The following is a 20,269-nucleotide window of genomic DNA, read 5'->3' as shown; positions in this document are numbered from 1 at the left end:
CACCCATTTCCAAATATTATTCTCACAAGACTGAAAACAATTCTACAGTTCCCATAACAACTTGCAGGTGTGGAAATGATCTACATTCTTACAAGCTGCTGTAAATCCAGTTCTCATGAGAATGAAGGCTTTCACAGAGAAGCTGTGAGAAGCTGGATTTCTCTGTTTCTCAGCTAAAGCATGAGAAAGGAAAAGCTTCACAAATGTTACAGAGGTGGAAAATTTCTCTGCTCCTGCCTTTTAGCATCGACAGTGCACTCTGCCAGCAGCTCTCTTTATGAAGTGGGAAAAACGTACAAAGGTGTCTGCAAACTGAATGTCTCATGGTAATACGTCATGGAGAAGGAAGCAGTCTTTTAAGTAGTGACGTATAAAGCTATTCTGTTTCATGCATCACACTCTTAAAATCCACCCAGGTAGCACCAAGACACTTCTGCATTCTTCTCCTGTATGACAAGTGTTCCCATTTTCTGCACTGTTTTAAACTTCTCAGTAGATGGAATCTGAATTACATTCTCTGATCTGAAGAGGCTTTAAAAGGCACAGTTTTACTATTAAGATTGAATGTGAATATTTGCACATTATCAGGCTTCTTTCAGAGTCTTCCATATAAACTCTTATTTATATTCTGTTAATAATGACAGATTTTGCAGTATGTTTATTCTTAAGAAGTCAGTGCTATGATAATTGTCTAGGTGTTTGACCAAGGAGAGTGAGGCCTTACACACAGAAATGATGTTATGTTGTTGGACTAGGTATCTGTAAGTCATAACTCCCAAAAGAAATGGGGTATAGGGCACAAACATTAGAAGCTTAATTATTATCCTGTTCACTCATCAAAATAAGTTGCTGAAGGGGACCTGGGCAAACTGAAAATTTGCTTTCCTTCCGAACTGCAGCTGTAGAGGGATATATAATCACAGATGTTCTGACCAGTGTTACTCCTCCTAAGTATTTTCTCATGCCTGTTGAAATTGAAGGGAGTACTCATCCAGGCTCAATAAGCTTTAGGTTTGACCTTTGATTATCATCTTTGTGTTGTTTTTCTGAAACCATGTAATCAGCAGTGGGATGAAGGGCAAGCTGCCGTAAACTCTTCTTTATTGCATTAAAAAAAATTTCTTCTGAAGAATTTCCTTTTCCCTACAATCTCATAATTAGTATTTCTGCAGTGTTTTATTTAGATTCCAAGTTTAGTTGAAAATAACCTTTTAAAATGTTTGTGATGCTGGAAGTTAATATACATATGCTACACAGTATTTAACATAAAGGCATATCTGTGTATAAGTAATTTGCTTTTCTTTGCAGATTCTTCCCATTTTTTACAAAGTTAAGACTTTTCTAAGTTTTTTATTGAAACTTATTAAATGTCATACTAAGATTTTTTTTGGTATCTCCACATAACTGACCTCTGACCCTTTGGGATTGTGTAAGTATTTTCAGGACTCTGGATCGTGCTGCTGGTACAGAAAGGCTAAATGAGTTTGGTTGGAGACTGGATAATGTTCACAGAACAGAAGCCACCTTCAGGGTTTCTAGGAATGTAGGCACCATCTCAAATCTAGGAAGCTGTAACTGTAAGGGTTCTAGGACACCATCACCCCTCAACATTGTGTGTATTTGCCCTATTACACTCTTCCATAGGCACTGCCTTCAGCAGATGTAGGATACTTTGGTCTGTCTTTCTGTTCTTATGCTCTTCATGTCTGTGTGCACATCGACGTGGTGCCCACACAGTCTGTAACGCCGATCTGTGACTTCATAGAAAATTCCCACTTTTCAGTTGTCATCCTTGAAATTTGAAATGTTCTGTATCACAGTAATCTTGGAGTGTTGTAGAGCTTGTAGAGTGTGTGCTCTGATCGGTGTTACTGAAAAATGCCTGCTCAAATAGAGAATAATCAAGCTGACTATCCAGCACATATTATTTTGATACTTTAAATAGCCTCGGTCACTGAACACAGTGCAACAATTATTAGTTGGACAATTTGTCTTAGATATGTGGCAGCCGATTGGAGTTACGGGGAAAAAAGTTGTTTCAGAAAAACTGGGGGGGGAAAAAAAAAACAAACACTTCTCCTCCTTGAAGTGTTTAAATATGCTTCTTTATTTTTTTCTTTACTTATTCTCTCTGCAAGTGCTTCTCAAATTCTCTTTTTGCTGCCTTTTGTTTTTAACCTACCAGAGTTTATAATCCTTCCTATTACCCTTTCTCAAACATGAGTTCAGCTTTTTAAAGATACACTCTTATTTCTAACATCCTCTTTTATCCCTCAAAGCAGACTTTTCTCAGCTTTACCCTAATGAAGTTTTTGGCTTTTTCTTCTCCTCATCAAGGAAGCTGAATCAAAGTATAATTTTGAAAGCTTTTCACTACCAACATTTTGAATAATGTCTTGTGTGCTACTGAGGATTGCTTTTTGTCTCAGGTTTTCTGTATCATTCTGCCTCAGCTTTAGACTTTGTTTTCATAAGGACTGAACCTAATTGGAGGTAGACCCACTCATCTTCTGTTACCACATTTCTTGACCTCCTAAACACACTGATCTCTCTAAAAAAAGTCACAATCACTTTTCTTATCTTGGTAAGATAAAAATAAAATTGTAGGTGTGAAAAAAAATGCTGCTTTGCTTATCTTAATTTTACAGAGAAAGAATTAATGTTGCAACCATAATCTATCTCACTCCTAATAATTTAAATTCTAAATCTTAAAAAAATTATATTTCTGGACACAATTCATTCTGTCTATCTAGATATACCATCAATCCACTAAGCCAACTAGATAGTATTTGGGGAAATTTAAGTAGACTCAGAATTCTCCTTTTGGCACATTTCTAGGTTCCTTATTCACGAAACATTAAATGCATATTACTGCTGGTTCTGTGATTTTTTTCCTGAATAGCAGACTCATACTGGAATCTGAATTTGCTCCTTCTGTTCCCATCCTTGTGCACAGCAATGTAGCAAAGCTAGCTCATCCATGGACACTGATTTACCAACCTGAGTGCTGCTACTGGTGATCATTTCTGGTTAAGGTGAGATTCATACTCTTCCTCACATCGGTGAATTTCTAAGCCATTAAATCCTTACTTTAGAATACAATCCAGAGCTAAAACGGAGGTTTGAATCAAGCCTGCAGGGTTATAGTGGGTGAAGGCATCTTGTAAGCAGGCACATAGTGCTCACCCAGGTCCTTGAGAGTACATGCTCTGGCAGCTGTGCCAGACAGGCTGTACTAGCACAGGGAATGGTGTGGGAATGGTATTTGCTGACTAGTGGTACAGTTCATACACCAGGGCCAGTCTGTAACTCACAGGAAGCTGCAGAGCCCAAAGATAACTGCAGAACTAGTTAGTTCTATACTCTTTCAGTATAAATACTTTTTGCTCCTTTGAAAACATTAAATACATATGTATATACAACATATATAAGGCAAACCACCACTTTTTACAAAGCACCATCAGTGACTATTTGAGAGCTACAAACTGAAGAAGATCTACAATTTATAAGTTAACTAGGGCTCTGATGTGAATAAAATCATCAATATTATTTTTCACTACATTTTTATTAAACAACTGCTTAATTGTAATGGTAAACTTACGGGCTTCCACTTATATTTATTTATCCTCATTCCTCTCCTCAAAAAAGTCAAAGCACATATAAATCCTCCTGGTCTTTATTACCTGATAGCTATTTAATAAACTGCAGCAATCTCTGATATTGAAACCTATGAAAGCTCTTAGCGTGGCTGCAATGATCCTTTTTTAATTAAGGTGTTCAGGAGAAGGTTTGTGGACTCCATGTCTAAGGCATAAGTTGAAGTTCTGCTGTGTGGTTACTTGTACATTTCACAGCAATCTCTTGTGTCTCTTCTGTCACCATTCTTGTCTTGAGTAAATTTTTGCATGCTGTTTACCTTCCAATTATAAGGATTATGGGAAAGGATTTATTTACTGGATTAATGTGCTTTCCTTATCTGTGGCATACAGGTTTGCTGTGCAAAGCAGTTGTTCATATCCTATATACAAGTCTACATTTCAAAGAAGGGGGACATTGAGATGATTAGGGATTTTAAAAAACTTAAATTTGCTGAAATTTGTTAATTTTTAGGATGAAAAACCTGAATGAACATAAATTTACAGTCAGTAAAGTGCCACTATCAAAAATTCTACCATTTTTGTTTTTCTAGACACTCTAAACACTGAGTTACTGAAATCCAAACCAAATCAAGCCAAACCCAAAAAATGTTCCTATGCAAAGCACTTCAAGAGTTGAAATGGACTTTTTGTAAAGTCTACCAGTTGCAAAACGTGGGTTTAGTTTGCAAAACAAGAACAACAAGGCCTTTATTTGTGTGAATGTACCAGACTCTATCTCATCTTAGACCTTATGGTCCTGCAATGGCAAGAGGCAGAAGGCACACTACTCCAGGACTCAGATACTATTTCTGTGAGCCAAGGAGTGCATTTTTCTCTTCAAGTATTCATCCACAGACTCTGAAGGTGTGAAAACAGTTCCTCTATGTAAAAACTTTCAGCTTCATCAACAGGAACAGATTTGTTCTTCAACACTGGACCTTATCAGTTAGAGTTTTCCTTCCAGCTTGAGTGGAAGACTCATGTTCATGGGCATTGGTCCTCAGGAGAGCCACAAAACACATCTATATGTACTGGAGGCACAGCACAGAATGCATGAGTGATCCAGGAGGTTTCTGGAGTGCTCTGATGACCATTTGATGACAGAATTAATCAAAGGTAACATGAATGAACAAGCTGCTCTTGACAAAGACACAAAAAAGAAGTTCACAGGAGGTAAAAGTTAGGTCACGTGGTCCAGAAGGAATTCAGAGACACACTCAGAGCATGCAGGGATAGAGTTAGGAAAGATGAGGTCCATTTGGAGTTGAATCTGGTGAAGAAAATTGAAAGGTAACATGAAAGCCTTTTATGGGTGTATCTGCAAAAAGGAAGAAGAGAAGAAGTATGGGCCCACTAGTGAATGGGGCAGAGAATGTGATGACAGAGGAGCTGGGAAAAATGTATTTGCTTTTTTCTTTGCTTTAGTTTTTACTGGTAAGTCTTCCTATAAGGAATCCATGGCCACACAGACCAGTAGGAGAGTCCATAAAAGTCCAGAAGAGTTACGTTAGAAGATGTGGATCAAGTTAGGAAGCATTTAAACATATTGGGCACACACAAGTTCATGGACACTGATAGGAGGCATGTGCAAGGGCAGAGAGAGTGGTCTGATAGCACTGTCAGAATTACCTGTATGGAGCCCTGTATGGTAACCTGCTGGCCCTGCTCTGTGTCTGTACACTCAGTGCTCTCAATTACTGCTTAGTTATAACAGTGAATGAGCATTTTTGAGAATCAATGTTCATCAAAAAATCATGACAGGAATGATTCTATGAGGGACCTTAATGATAATTTAGTTCCCCTGGGCAGTGATACTGTTCACTAGACTAGGTTGCTCAGAGACCCGTCTAACCTGGCCTTGAACACCTTCAGGGATGGGACACTCAGTTTCTCTGTGCAACCTGCTTTAGAGCCTCACCACTCTCTTAGGAAAAAATTGGCTCCTAATTTCTTACCTAAATCTACCTTCATTCAGTTTAAAACCATTTGCCCTTGTCTTACCACAAATGCCCTTGTAAAAAGGCAAAAAATTTTTGAAGGTTTTTTTATTATTATTGACTGAGCAAATTATCAAAAAACTTGATCAGTTGATCAGACAGATGGATTTTTCTTTAAGAAATTAAGCCGTCCCATTTCAGTTTTTGTTTGTCAAGTCTAATTATATATATTAGTTCCATATTGCTCCCCATATATTGAAATATGTCTATTGATACTTCAAAAGCAGTTGTATGATTTACCAATGTTCTGTTTCTTGAAAGTCATCATAAATGGTAAAAAATTAAAGTTAATGTATGCAGTGCTACTGTCATGTGGAAAGAGGAGATTTACTCAAGCCCTTAGTATGTGATTATCTGTCAGTGCCCCAGGAAAGCCATGACCTTTGTGCCTGACCAGTCTGTCAGCATCCTGTTATGGGCACCCTTCACTGAGCAGCTCACTAGATCGGGGTGGTTCAGGGTCCCAGACCAACAGAGAGACCCCTCCTGGATCTCCACATCTTTGCCCATTGCTGGTGACTGCCACCACCCTTGAAGGATTCACACTCACAGTTTACAGAGTAACACTCATAATTAACAAAATTGTGACAGGTAAGGTTCGAGGATTGCTAGGGATGGTATCTGACTACAAAAATGTATTCAAAGCATTGCACTAATTCAAAGCAATATACTAACAAGCTCTAATTCCCAGTAAAAGCTAGCTGGAGTTAATGATCTGGTGCACCCAGAGCATGAGCTCTTACCAACAGGCATCCCTATGGGAAAGACAGGTTTAGCTTGTCAGTTGATTCCAGCAGTTACACTGGAGTCTTCCCGAAGTTCTTCGCATTCTTACCTCACTTTTATACTGTTTAAGTTCAGGTGGAGCTTGAGTGACTAGGATACACATCTTACTCAGTGGGGGGTAGTTGTATCCTGAGGGCAGATATCTCAGGATAGCACCAGAGATAACCCTGGCAGGGGAACATGTGTCAGTGATTTCCTCCACAGCTGCTCATTCAAGAGCAGGACATCTTCCTTTATCTCTCCTGGTTTTAAGCTGCTGTGAGGGTTATCAGCAGGACTGAGTTCCCCTCTCTGCAAGGGTTTTGACAGAGCCTGGCCCTAGTGTCTCCACTCTGCTCCACCATCCATTGAGACCCTCCCAGACTGTGTGTCTGGCAGGTCGGGTATGCCGACTGCATTCCACCTGGGAGCAGCAACTGTATTTTCCCCTAAAATTTCCATAGCCTTTGTCATTTTGATGTGGTGTTGCTTGAAAAAGGTCTTCTTCCTTCTTTAATTTGAGTTGATTAGTGGCAGCTAAGAAACTATTTCAAGTAGAGTCAGATATAACTTCACTAAGTTGGTCTTTCTAACTGAGATGAGCAGGGAAAGTAGCACTAAAGCAGGAAACTGGACTCTGAAATTTGTACTAATAGCATTTAATTCTATCTTATATTTCATTGTGTCCAGCTCTTATCATGTGGCATTGTCCAAGGCTGCTTCGTAAGAACTGTTAGATGGGAGCAATATTTCAGAGTGGTCTTTGTAAAATTGTAACTTTCAAGGTAATTTTTTAGTATTATTGAAACAGTGCAAAGGAAAAGCTCTTCATCTGCAGTGTAGAGGATAACTCTAGACAAGGGTAATAGCTGTAACTTTTTAGTATCTTAATATTGGCACAAACCACTGATTTTCCAGTTCTTAATGTACAATTGCTTGACACTCTTTAACCAACACCAAAGGAAACACATCAAGTAAGCTTGCTTGGTAGTTTCAATTAATGCATTTAAACTTCACAGAATTTTATGTAGCATCACACTTCCATGGCATGGCATCTGTTCTTGCTTTTAACTCTCTTAAGTATTTATACATGATGGCTCTTGAGCCATTTCTGTCTGCATAAAAACCATATACATCAATTGTGCTGGTTGATGGGCATATGTTAGGTAATATATTTAATAGGCCAAAAAATTAATTTCCATGGAATACTACTGGCTATCAGAGGAATAGATTGTTTAATCAGTTATGATAAACCTACCATTGAGAATATGAAGAATGGAAGTTGAATAACAATGTTCTAAAATTGCCAAACATACAGCAGTGTGTAACCTTTTTACCACTGTAAATTTACTTACCACTTGACTATAACTGACTAATAACAAATTCAAATACAGTTATGTTCAAATATGGCCTTTGTGATGCCTCTCTATATGTTTTTTTAATGGGCTTTTAGAAAGGATGAACTTTTCTTTAGAGGCACAGGTGTCTAGTCATGCTGGGGCAGCACAGGACATAGGACTTGCTTGTACACACATAAAGTAGCTGCATTCCCAAGATTTCTAGTAAAAATGTAATGTCATTCTCTGGCAAATTATTCACTCTAGCACTTTCTCTTACGTATCATGTGAACTACTACTTATTTGCACATTATTTTAACAAAATATCAGAAGATACTATTAATGCTGGTGGTTCTTGATTTCATTTCTACTGCACATTTTCTGCTTTTCATGGAGAACTGGAGGAAACTGAAGGCAGACTCAAATTTTTACTGTATTGGGTTGGAAGGTTTCTGTTGGTATAAGTGACATTTCATTACATAAAACATAGTACTAGATTGTAGAGAATAATGTTCTCTAATATGAAACAAAAAGAATTTGAGTGAAAGGTTTATATGCTTATAATGATGTTTTGTAATTAAATCCTTCCCATAAAAGTATTATCTTTGTTTACCTAAGGCTCTGGCAGTACTTCTGAATTGCATGAACTGTGCCCACAAATATTTATACAAGTGAATAAAATTAAATTTGGCTTATGCAGAAAATTAGCTCTGAAGTTGCCGTAATACAGTTAAGAGAAAAGGGCAAAGGTTCTGACCCTCAGGACAACTATGTTGCACATACAGGCCATTGTTGCAGGCAAGAAAAGGGAGTCATAGGGTAATTATTTCCCATCTATCAGGAAATGAGGGAGGAGACAACAGGCCAGAGAAGACCACAACTGACCAGCAGGGGACACATGCAGGGTAAACATGCATCTCAATTGCTGGCTCTCTTTCAGGACCATGTGCTGCAAAACTTGTGCCATCCCCATATCAGGTTAATTTCTGTTGTTTTTCTGTCACAGAATCACAGAATATTATGAGTTGGAAGGGATCCAAAATATTCATCAAGTCTACCTCTTAAGTTAAAGTCCTGTAGAGGGATCAAGCCATGATCTTCGTGTTTTTAGTATCATGCTTTAATCAGCTGAGCTAGTGTCAGGGTATACCATCATAAGAATTCACAAGGTGTAGATAATGGCTAGGTTGCAGTCCTTGAAGTTCATGTCTTGGGCTTTCAGAAGAAACTTGTGCTGTTGCATTTTGTGGAGGTGTTGAATTTCACTTTAATCTTGTTGGCTAGCCCTCAGCTAGATACTTCTCACTCGAGATCCCCCATGACCAGAGCCCCCAAGGTGCTCGTGTGGGTCTAGTATTAAGGAATTCACACAGTGCCAGGCTGCCTGGTGGTGTATCACCCAACCATTGCATCTCTGAGGTCAAGAACTTTTTCCCTTGGCAGACAGCTCAAGGAGAAGGCTTTGTTATGAACTTGTCTGCTTTTTTTGCTCTCCTGGCTTGCAATCTAAAATAGTAGGCTCTGCTCAGAAAAAAAGGTCATAGAGGCAGTAGTTGTTAACACCACTTGAATTCTTAGCAGTGTACTCAACAGTTATTGAAGTGATTGTATCTCTCTTCCCTCGAAGTCTCTTTCCAAAGTAGGTAATGCATTTATTTGACAGCAAAATGCTAGGGAAGTCACTGATACTTGTTTTGGAAAAATCTCATGAACTATGTTCCTATTGTTTCCATGTTGTACTTGGAAATTGCCTACTGTGTTAATCTATTGTGTAAATAGTATACTATAACTCTCAAGTCAAATGCAAAAAGAAACATGTGTAACAGAGATGTTATTTTAGTAATGCTCAGTATAGTGAAAGCAGATCCTTTTCCCTAGGTATGAGAGAGAGAAAAAAAGTAGGCTGTGTGTGCCCAAAGCAGTCCAGATGGAACCCCAGTAGGAGACATACTAGTGTAAATACAAGTTTTGTTTATTTCAGGCAATGTATGCTTCACATTTCTGTTATATTTCTTTGCTTTCCTGATTATGATATGGTAACATTCAATTACTAAGTCTTCAGAGATTTTTTTTCAATTTTCAGTGTTCTTTGTGCTAAAGTGCTTATACATTTTCCCTGTATTAAAAATAGGTTTATTTTATAGGTTTACAAAACTGGCTTCAAACCACGACATAATGCTTTTGCTTTCCTTTATGCTTCAGTATAGTCAAAATATTATATATTATGCTGAATAAAATACCTCAGATAACAAACCATCTTATCTTGCTACATTCTTCAAAGTAATTTATGTAAGCTGTGCTGTAACAACTTTCTAGAGCTCAAAATATAAATCTAGGTTGTCATGGATACACGCATGAGAAGGCTTTCTTTATAAATATGTTAGAAGTCTGACAATTTATTTTTAGTAGAATTTTCAAAAAGGAAAAGAAGATGTCGTATGTAACTAGGGCCGTTATTGGTTATTCTGATTGCACTTGAATACGTTTCTGTTTCTTCCTCTTCCTTATCTCAAAATGTCTTCCAATGCAAGGAGGTTTATGTGGATGTCAAAATGGCTGATAAGGGCGCTGGGCTTTTTCTCTCATCTGTTTTACCCCGCTTTGTACCAAGTATGCCTGAATTGGAATTCATATATTGCTTACCACCAGTTAGAAAGTTAGAGTTTTTATCTAGCACAGGGTTAAGCAGTGCTTTCAGGACTGAAAAAAATTCAGCTGGCATTTACTCTCACATTAGTTAAAATAAATACACTAATTACGACATGTAACTGGATAATCTAAATAATTCATGGAACTTTCAAGGCAGGAAATACCTTCTGGTATCACATGTTCTATTTTGCTTCCTCTTCCCTGCTACATCAGTAGTGAAAGAGGCCATGCCCTCATATGTGATTTTCTGTGACTGGTCACTGTAAAACAGAAAGTTATAAACCTCTAATGAAAAATTATAAGGGAAAACAATAATTAAAAAAGGAAAAATAGATTGCTGAGAGTAATTCTTTATCATAAAAGTATACTAAATAAATTGCTCTTTTAACACATTTTATCTGTAGATTTTGATAAAATGGAAAATAGAGAAGATACTAGTTCAGAGGTCTGAAACTTTGTGTGTATTAATATAAAGTAAAACAAAACCTCCAAGAGGGTAAGTGGAGGATTTCCATAGAATAAACACAAAATATTAGGAATTTTCTAAAATGTCACAATTTTTCCAAGAGTACCTAAATGTTCATAGCTCCTGCTTGTTGCATGGACTTTGGGAGAAAAACAGATTGTATTTAGCATTTGTGCAGTTCTTTCCACAGAAGTACTGTTAACTAAAAAATTCCTAAAAGTTCCCCATATGAAAATATAATCCCAAGTGCTCACTTCTTGGAAGATTGTGTCAGACATCAAATAATTTTGAAAAATGGTTATCAAAGATGTTGATACAAATACCCGTTCATTATTATTTTCCAGGAAGTTTTTCTCCCAAGAATTTCTAACTTGCTTATGTCTGTCCAGCTTAAACAGAGAGTTTTTGGTTTCTTCTCTTCTAAATTAGCTTAACTGCTGTAGTAAAATAATATGTAAATCATAGCCATAGATGAATCACAAAGTCTTTCTTATGAATCTGAAAAATAATTCATGGCTTGTGTCCTCATTATAACGGATGCTTTATACATAACACAATAGAGGCATCAAGTTTAGTGCCAACAACACAAGAAGAATCTGTTTGTTTGCCTTCTGGGAATCAGCCGTAAATCACAGAGCCAAAATTTCTGACCTGGCATGTTAAGGAAGTGCTAAAAACATGAAAGAGAATGAAATCACACAATCCTGGAGCAAATCTGTTATTTTTTAAGGTTGGCAGGATAATCATTGTTTGATAAATAGAATATGGGATTACTACATTAGGAAATTGCTGTCTCTCAAATTTGTTTTTCAGATTCTAGTATGACAAGTCTAAAATACAATATACATGTGCTGTCTTGGCATGTGATTTGAAAACCTTGTTAATAAGGATTTGTAAGTATCAGTAGAATCAGTAAAGCTGTACAAATCATGGGACTCAAGTATCAGAGCACTTTAAAAATAACAATCATGCTATACCTGTTGGATGTTACAGAACAGTCTACAATGGAGACATTGACCTGACAAAGTCTTGCTGGGTAAGCCAAAAAGCTCCTCCAGAAAAGCCTTCCAGCAGCTTTATATTGCCAGTGGAATCTGTCCGTTAAGTATTGGTTTGAGTGGCTAGAATGCTATAGTAGTGATAGGGGAGCCATGAGCATGGTGTAGTGTTAGACAATGCTTGATTAAAGGCTGTTGCAAAAACCAGATGCATAACTGAGTGACACTTTTAAAAAAAATCCTCTTTTATTTTCTTTTGCTCTATTTCTCTGTCCCTGTGGACTTTGCTGCTCTGTCCCAATAGTTATGTGTATTTTCTTTAGAGAAGTGAAGAACTATGGGCAACTGATCTCCTTAAATAAACTAGTAGTTAGCTGTCATGAGTAGTACTACAGTTGTGCTGGACGAACAAGAAAAAAAAAAAAGATTCTTCTACAGCGCAGTTTCATATTCCAGTTTCACTCTGCTGTCTGGTTTAAGAGTTTAGAGCTGCATGAATAAGGGATTGTTGTTGCTATTCACTTAGTATGGGAGTTCACAAAAGATTTTAAAATTGTCATCAAAATTAACACATTTTGAGCAGATTTTTTGGAGTATTAAGTGACGGCTTTTCAAATTATTTGATTTGTCTATAAACTGTGAAGTAAATGTGATGCAATGTAAAAATAACAATGAAGATCTAGTTTCTGGATTTTTAATTTCTGTGGTTTCTTTTGAGCAAGGAACTAAGCTATACATCTGAGCAGGAAAAGGGTCCAAATCCTATAACAGCAAAAGGGATTTAAAAAAAAAAAGCAGCCCCAGGAAGTGGTTAGGCAAATGCAAGCTGAGACTACAGCTTATTTGGGACAATTGATGTGTTTTTTACTGTTGCCCTCATCTGGCACTTTTTGTGTCACCCATCTGTTGTGTCTGACTAGGAAACTAGTTTACTGTCTCCAGAGGCATTGACTACTCTTCCCACAGCTTTGATCAGTGATCAGTCTAAAAGCCCCCTAGCTTTGTTTTTTTCCCAGTGTGACACTGTATGCAAATACATGATAATTGCAATTGTATATGGAAAACACCATCCAGAGTTTGTTGCTGTCCAGATGTGTTTATAATAGTTCCAGTGAAAATGTAGGTGTAAAACTGCAGATGTTTGTTGAGTCCAGGATATAACAAGAATATGTGTGGACTTGGTATGTGCCTTTAGAAATAAATGAAGACAAAACCCACGACATGCTGAAAATAGACCCAATTAAAGTTACCAGTTTTTGAGAGTGTATTTTAAAGTAGACCACTGGAGTCAATAGTATCTACTTGAGAAGATAAAATGGGACTTTGAGTAATGCTTCTTGTTGCAGTATCTTTGTCCAGAGGAATGGCCAAATGAGGCCATTCCTCATATGTTTAATCTCATTAATATCTCAGCCTTACACAATTTCTTGTGTTATTCTGTGAAAGAAAATCACAAATTGCTCAGGAGATGCAGAGGCTCTGTAAATTGTCCTCCCATTGCCTAGCAGAAGACATTGCTGCTCAAAATGTGTGTGGAAAACTTACTTACAACTCTAGTCAAGCTTTATTTTTTCATTGAGGCTGAAATTTCTGTGAAGGATTTCCTAGCGAAAGTTCAACTATACAGTTAGTTAATTCATAGTACCTGTGTAGCAAGCGCAATTTTAGCTCTTTGCTGTTATTTGCTAGCACTATACCTGTTTGTGTTACATTGATTTGGCAATCTTCCTTGCAACTGCTTCTGTGGTGCTGCTTTCTGTGTTTCTTCTGGGCCATCAGCCACTGGCTTGTTTCCTCACAAGTGTGAGGGTGCCTCTCTGTGGTCTTTTCAGTTTTGGTGACTGAACCCTTTACTGACACAGACCCTTCACTGTAAGGGCTTGGTGGCCAGATTAGTTCCCCAAACCAGTATGAATAGTGGTACGCAGCTAACTGAGTAGCTGGGGGAAGTACTGAAGCCAGTGCAGGATTGGCTGTCTGCACTGATGCATGTAGAAAATTACAGAAATATAGTGAAAGGGAATACTCAGGAAAGCAGACATGTCAGTAATGAAACACTGAATGTGCTCAACCCATCTGAAACAAGTGGTTGCAGAAGGCTTCATCATCAGAGATGATGTCTGCTCTAGGGTAAGGCCTCTGCCTTTGGGAGGAGGGCAGAGGTTGTGGGGGTGTGCAGAAATGCAGTACCTGTGGAAAATACCATTTGGTTATCTTGGGGTTTTTATAACCCCACAGTAGAAGGCATTAGAGATTTTTGTAATTCGTTGCTACTTTCAAAGGGTACTAGGATGTTTTCCAGTTCTGAAGTACAATGAGCCAAAGTGAGGCAGTCCCCCTTGTTGCATAGTGTGTCTGTCTGAGTCAAGTGAAGTACAGAAGTGCAGGAGAGTTGTTCTGTAGGGTCTTCGTTGAAATACGTTAACAGGGTGAATTGCTCTTGTTCATGAAATATTGTATTTTTCTGCATTTTCTTTAGCAAAATAATCAAGACTAGAAAACACTATACCATGATGACTTATTAAATTTGATATCTGAATGGGAAATTTTAAAGAAAATTATGTTACAGGTCAAAATTGAGAAAGTATTTACACAAAGTTAAATAGTGCAGATAAGAACATGATGGCTAAGATGGAAAGAAAGTTTTAGCATAAACATAAATCTGAATGTATGAGCATCCTTATTTCTGTCATATGCTGCAGAGGTTAAAGAACTGACAGCTTGCCTACACTTGAAATTCTATTTAAACTAAGATAGATTGCAATTTAAATGCGTTATTTGTACCTAAGTAACAGTCAACCATGGACATTTCTAGTCCCAAAATATAAGTGTTATATGCCTATGTGTTTTAATCTCCTTCAAAGATAAACTGTAAAAGGCTTCAGCCTGCAATTAAAGAGGAATGTCTGGTGTAATACACCACTCAAAAGATACAGCTTCGATATTTAGGGGTAGGTAGATTACAAATACTTGGAGAGCAACTGAAGGTAAAGTGGTGCAAATTATCAGTAGCTGCAGGAGTGAAACCACAAATAATGATGGAGGCTCCTTGTGACCATCTGCTTAAACTTACATTTTCTGTGTCCATAGTCTGAGAGTCCTCCACTTGTGTATTTTGGAACTGGGAACAATCAAACAGAGTCTCTAGAAAAATACTTACGACAAGGGTGCATTGGGTGTGCTGCACTGTCCAGTTCACCTGCTCTCTCACAAGTCTGCTTCCCCTGTTCTCTGCAGTACTGTGGGCTGTGATACCTCTGAGATCTCTTGTGGTAGCCCAGCTAGCTGCTTTCCAGGCAAAAGCCAGATGCTGATCAGTTAAAGTTAATCTCAAGGTAGTAGGCATATAAAATAATCATATTTGATATTCATCACATCCCTATAAAACTTGGGATAAAAGAAAGAATTTTTGGTTTTCAGTTAGTTGCCAAAAGGCATGATTTATAGCTACATACAATAATGTTTATATATATATCCTTGAAACCATCTACAGAATTGTCATCATCTATAACAAATTATTTAATTAATATTTAATAAGGAAATAGACATTACATTACATTAGTATGTGTGTCTGTGTCTGGGGAAGAAGGAATTATCAGCATGTGGCAAAAGACCTGTGAAATACCTTGGCAGAGATAACAGCAGAACTACCTCAGGCATGCAATGAATAGAAACGATGTGACAGCAGTGGATTAATTTTATAATTTAATTATCAGTTGAATTAAGCATCAATAAAATTTGTGTCCCCCAGAAGTTAGGGCAGGCACAAAATTAAGTACAGTTTATCCAAACTTTATGACATAAACTTATCTTTCTATCCTCTGATTTTTGCTAGAAATCACATGAAATGAACATAAACAAATTGAAATATGAGTGTGTTGAAAAAAACACTTGCTGTTATTAGTGTAGCCTTACATTAATTCATTGATGTATTTTTCATCCTTGTTTAGCTTACAGACCTGCAAAGTGACTGGATACTAAGGTGACTTGTGCTTCTTGACTGTACCAATAGAAGGATTTGTTAGCACTAACTTTGAAACGAGAGCTTCTGAATTCTTTTCCTATTGCCATCCTGCCATTTCCTCCACAAACCTAGGAGATGGCCAAAGTGTGTTCCAAGGAACTAATGCCTCCACATCATCACATTTGTGTGGTAGTCCTATGGCGGCCACTGCAAGCAAAGGTAGCTCTAGTTTTAAATGCAAGGGTAACCCTATTTTTTCTAGTGTTTGCTGTCCCACTGGTCCAAGAGCAAGGAAGCCTTGACGAAGTGGCTCTCTAGCTACACTGTGAAGATGTGTCTTTCTTCTCACGTAAATTGTATTAAGGCCTTTGGTCCCCACAACATCCTTCTCTCTAAATTTGAGAGATATGGATTTGATGGGTGAACTGTTCAATGGGTGAGGAATTGGCTGGATGGTCACGTCCAGTGGTCAATATCTTGGCCAGCATTGGTGACAAGAATTGTCCTCCAGAGGTCTGTAGTGGCACCAGTACTGTTTAATGTCTTCATCAGTGACATGGGCAGTGGGATTGAGTGCTCCTTCAGCAAGTTTGCAGATGACACCAAGCTGAGTGGTGCAGTGACACACTTGAAGGAAAGGGTGCCATCCAGAGGGACCTTGAGGAGTAGGGTTGTGGGAATCTCATGACATTTAACAAGGCCAAGAGCAAGGCCCTACACCTGGGTTGGGGCAACCCCCAGTATCAAAACAGGCTGGGTGATGAGCAGATCAAGAGCAGCCCTGCCAAAAACGACTTGGGGGTGCTGGTAGATGAGAGGCTGGACAAGAGCCAGCCATGGGCACTCACAGCCCAGAAAAAATTCTGTCCTGGGCTGCATCCAAAGCAGCGTAGCCAGCAGGGCAAGGGAGGGCATTCTGCCTATCTGCTCTGTCTCTTGAGACCCCACCTGGAGTGCTGCATCCAGCTCTGGGGGTCACCAGGGCAGAGGGACACCACAGAGATGATCAGTGGGCTGGAGCACCTCTCCTGTGAGGAAAGGCTGAGAGAGTTGTTTTTTTCAGCCTGGAGGAAAGAAGGCTCTGGAGAGACCTTCAGCAGCCTTCCATACCTGAAAGGTGCCTGTAGGAAAGATGGGGACTGATGTTTTATCATGGCCTGTTGTGATGGGAAAAAGGGCAATGGTTTTGAAACTGAAGGAGGTCGATCTATAAAAGATGTAAAGAAGAAATCTTTTAGAATGAGGCAGGTAAAATACTGGCACAGGTTGCCAGAGAGGTGGTTGTTTCTTCATCCCTGGAAGTACTCAAGGTCAGGTTGGACAGGACTCTGAGCCCAGGTTTACTTCAAGATGGCCCTGCTTATTGCAGGGATGTTGCGCTAGATGACTTTTAAAGGTTGCTTCCAAACCAAACTATTCTATGATTTTATGATTCTGGTCTATGATGTACATGGGAAAAACAGGTGTGATACCATGGGAAAACTCTTCTGCCTGATTTTATCCACAGGTAGGCAGTGGCCACATAGAAGAGGTTTTCTACCATGCTGACCAATACATCTCTCTGGTTTCCTGGTCCTGCCCTTTCTGTCTTTCATTTCCACAGCATCTCTTGTACCATAAAGGAATTGTTACTTGGACAGGATTGGAGAGTAGTGTCTGGGTTTGCTTATAATACCTTCCTGTTTAATTTTGCTCTCAGGTTGAAAATGTTGGACATTGCTGATGTGCTAAGAGTGGTCTGGATGTTAATGTGTTTCTCAGAAACTTTTCATTCTGTAGCATTTCCAGAGGTATTAAATTTTACCATATCAGAGCTTTCTAAGTGTGCAATTATTATCATGTTAGATTGCAGGAATCCAAAAAGAGGTGGTCAAAAAATGCTTTCCATGAAAAATAGGTTTACAAAGAATAGAAATCTCTGTGTTTAAGGAAGCAATGGAATTTGTCTTCTGTTTGCTTTGCCTTCCTGTGGTACCAAAGGTGCTCCTTCACAAGAGACAAAGAAATAGAAGTGAATACTGATGGTGCAGTGGGCATTCTTCAAGGACAAAATGTTTTAATATGAAAGTGGCAGCTCTGTGTTTTAAATCTAGCAAAGCAGGACTTAAATTCTAGTGGGACTGCTACATCTTTGCATCTCCTAGGAAGCCTCAGATTGTAGGAGCTGATCTGATCTGAGCATATCTGATCGGATATTCCAACAGGAATAGGAGATTCAAACATTTCCTGACATTTCCACTGAAGTGGTAAAAAGCCCTCCAAACCACCCCCCCCCCCCATCATATTCCAATTTTTTACTACTATTTTTAACCATTATTGTCAGAATATCTGGGAACAAAAAGAAGCTTTTCAGAATTTACTTCTGTACTTTCCAAATCTTCACCATTTATGCTTGCTGAAAATGGGGGTGGGGGAGTAGGTGGGTGCTGGGAATATGAAAAAAATCTCCTTGCTTCAGTTTCCTCATATTTACATTCAATAGCCATAAAATCACTCCAGTATTGCTTATAGATTAAAAAAATACATTAAAAATAGAACTAATTAAGGCTTGGCCTTATGGACAAGCAGTTTAAGTAGTCTACCCAAAGGCACCCAAGGACTTTGTGGTGAAAGTGAAGTTCCTATCTCATGATAATGTCCTGTCCATCAGAGCTTCCTCACTGCCACTGACAGAAGTTTATATTCTTGCTCTCACCTTGTGCAAGTACAAATGAGTAGGCAAGGTACAAGGCCATGGAGAGCAGGCATGTGAAAAAAACTTGGTGTGTATTAAACACTTCAGCAAATAACAACTCTCATCCCTAAGGTACTGTTTGCAGAAGAAGGCAATGATAGAGCTCATCTCAAAGACGGGAAGCTCTTTGGAAGCTAGAAGATACATTGGGCTCACTATTTTTAGTTTATTAAAGCTATCTGTTATGTTTCTTCATTGTGTTCAGCTCTCTAGCATCTTCAGAGAGTTATTACTCTGCTCATTGAAAAGAAGGGCAGCATGCTATGACTCCTCTGTCTTCTTTATGCCTATCACAAAGGCTGAAAATTTTGTTTTATGGCAGATGCCTAATGCAAAATGGACATGAAAGGGACAAGGTAGTGATGAGTATGGTACCTTCCCAAGAAACTCTTTCCTGAACTTCAAAGGTAGAAAAAAATTTTAAGCACTCCTTGAGGGGATGTGGGATAGGGGGAAGCCGTGGTCGTCTTGAGTGTTCTGAGTTCTTGGTTCTGATTCGAGTCCTTTTCTTTCTTTTAACTATGAACCCCAAAAGCTTAATCATTGCATATAATTACCTTTATAGCTGAATAAAGTTATCATGCCGTACATCTTCTAAGGTGCATTATGTTTTAAGTCAGGATTATTTTCTTCTGCCTGTTTAATGTTGTCTAATTTATACAGCCGTGGAAAAGCAGTTTCAGATAATCATATTTACTTAAGTTTAATTCCACTAACAATGCAAGATTTTTTTCCTCCTCTCATAAAAAAATACATTCAGAGCTCAAACAAGAGACATTTAAATATGTATCATTTAAACTAGCTGCTCAGCCACAACCAGAAATTTATCTGCACAAATTCTATCACTGAATCATGTCTTCTGTTGTCCTACCCACTCCATTCCACAGACAGCTCATGGTCCAGTCCCTGTATCTTTGAGGTTCTATAATTTTGCCATGTACGGTGGGGTGGAACAAGTGAGACCTCTTCTGGTGCATAGTTAGTCTTGCACTTTGTTCTCGGACTTAATATTCTGGGCAGAAGATTTTTTAGCCCAACCCTGACGTTGAATAAGAACCTTCAGTTCCTGAGGGTACAATGAAGAGGAGCTGACTGGTATGCTTATGTTCGAAAGAAACAGTAGTCTTCATCTCTTTGCTCTTCACTTGGACAATTATTCAGCTTTACTGATGAATGTAGACACAATACTAAGAATAAATTATAAATAGAGGAGAAATACATGTGCTTTATGGGGATTAAAAGAAAATGTGAGAACAGCAGATCAGTGAATCCTATCCAAGTAAATTGAATGTATATTTCCTAACCTGAGTTATGAGAGATTTAAACTTTACTGAGAAGCAGGTGCTTTCGTCCATAATCAGAGTAATACCTGGTCATTACCAGCAAAATGAAAAATCACCATTACTTTATAGGATGTTTCTTTTACACTTCCTAACTCTTCCTTCATGTAATCTTCAAGGCCTACCAAAAAAAAAAAAAAAAAAAAAAAAAAAAAAAAAAAAAAAAAAGTGGGAAAAAGGTATTTCTTCTTTGGCTGGAAAGCTGCCATTAAGAACATCTCCATTATCTGGGAAGGCCATTTACTGCCCCAAATGGAAACATGTTTTGCCATACTTGAATTGCCCCCCAAGCAATATTACTTCATGGGTTTTCATGTCTTTGATAGAATTATTTAGAGCACATATTTAATATTCAAATGAGCCGAATTGGCTTGGGTTTGT

The 20,269-nt window shown here is 38.3% G+C and overlaps 1 protein-coding gene across 1 annotated transcript in view; it reads left to right on the top strand.

Annotated features, from left to right (window-relative positions):
- Positions 1-20,269, top strand: part of TRPM3 (transient receptor potential cation channel subfamily M member 3) — a 397,831-nt gene that overhangs the window by 105,988 nt on the left and 271,574 nt on the right. The window lies entirely within an intron of this gene.

This window comes from Corvus cornix, chromosome Z (assembly GCF_000738735.6).
Source record: "Corvus cornix cornix isolate S_Up_H32 chromosome Z, ASM73873v5, whole genome shotgun sequence".
Taxonomy (NCBI): domain Eukaryota; kingdom Metazoa; phylum Chordata; class Aves; order Passeriformes; family Corvidae; genus Corvus; species Corvus cornix.
This window is presented reverse-complemented; position numbering and strand designations above follow the sequence as displayed.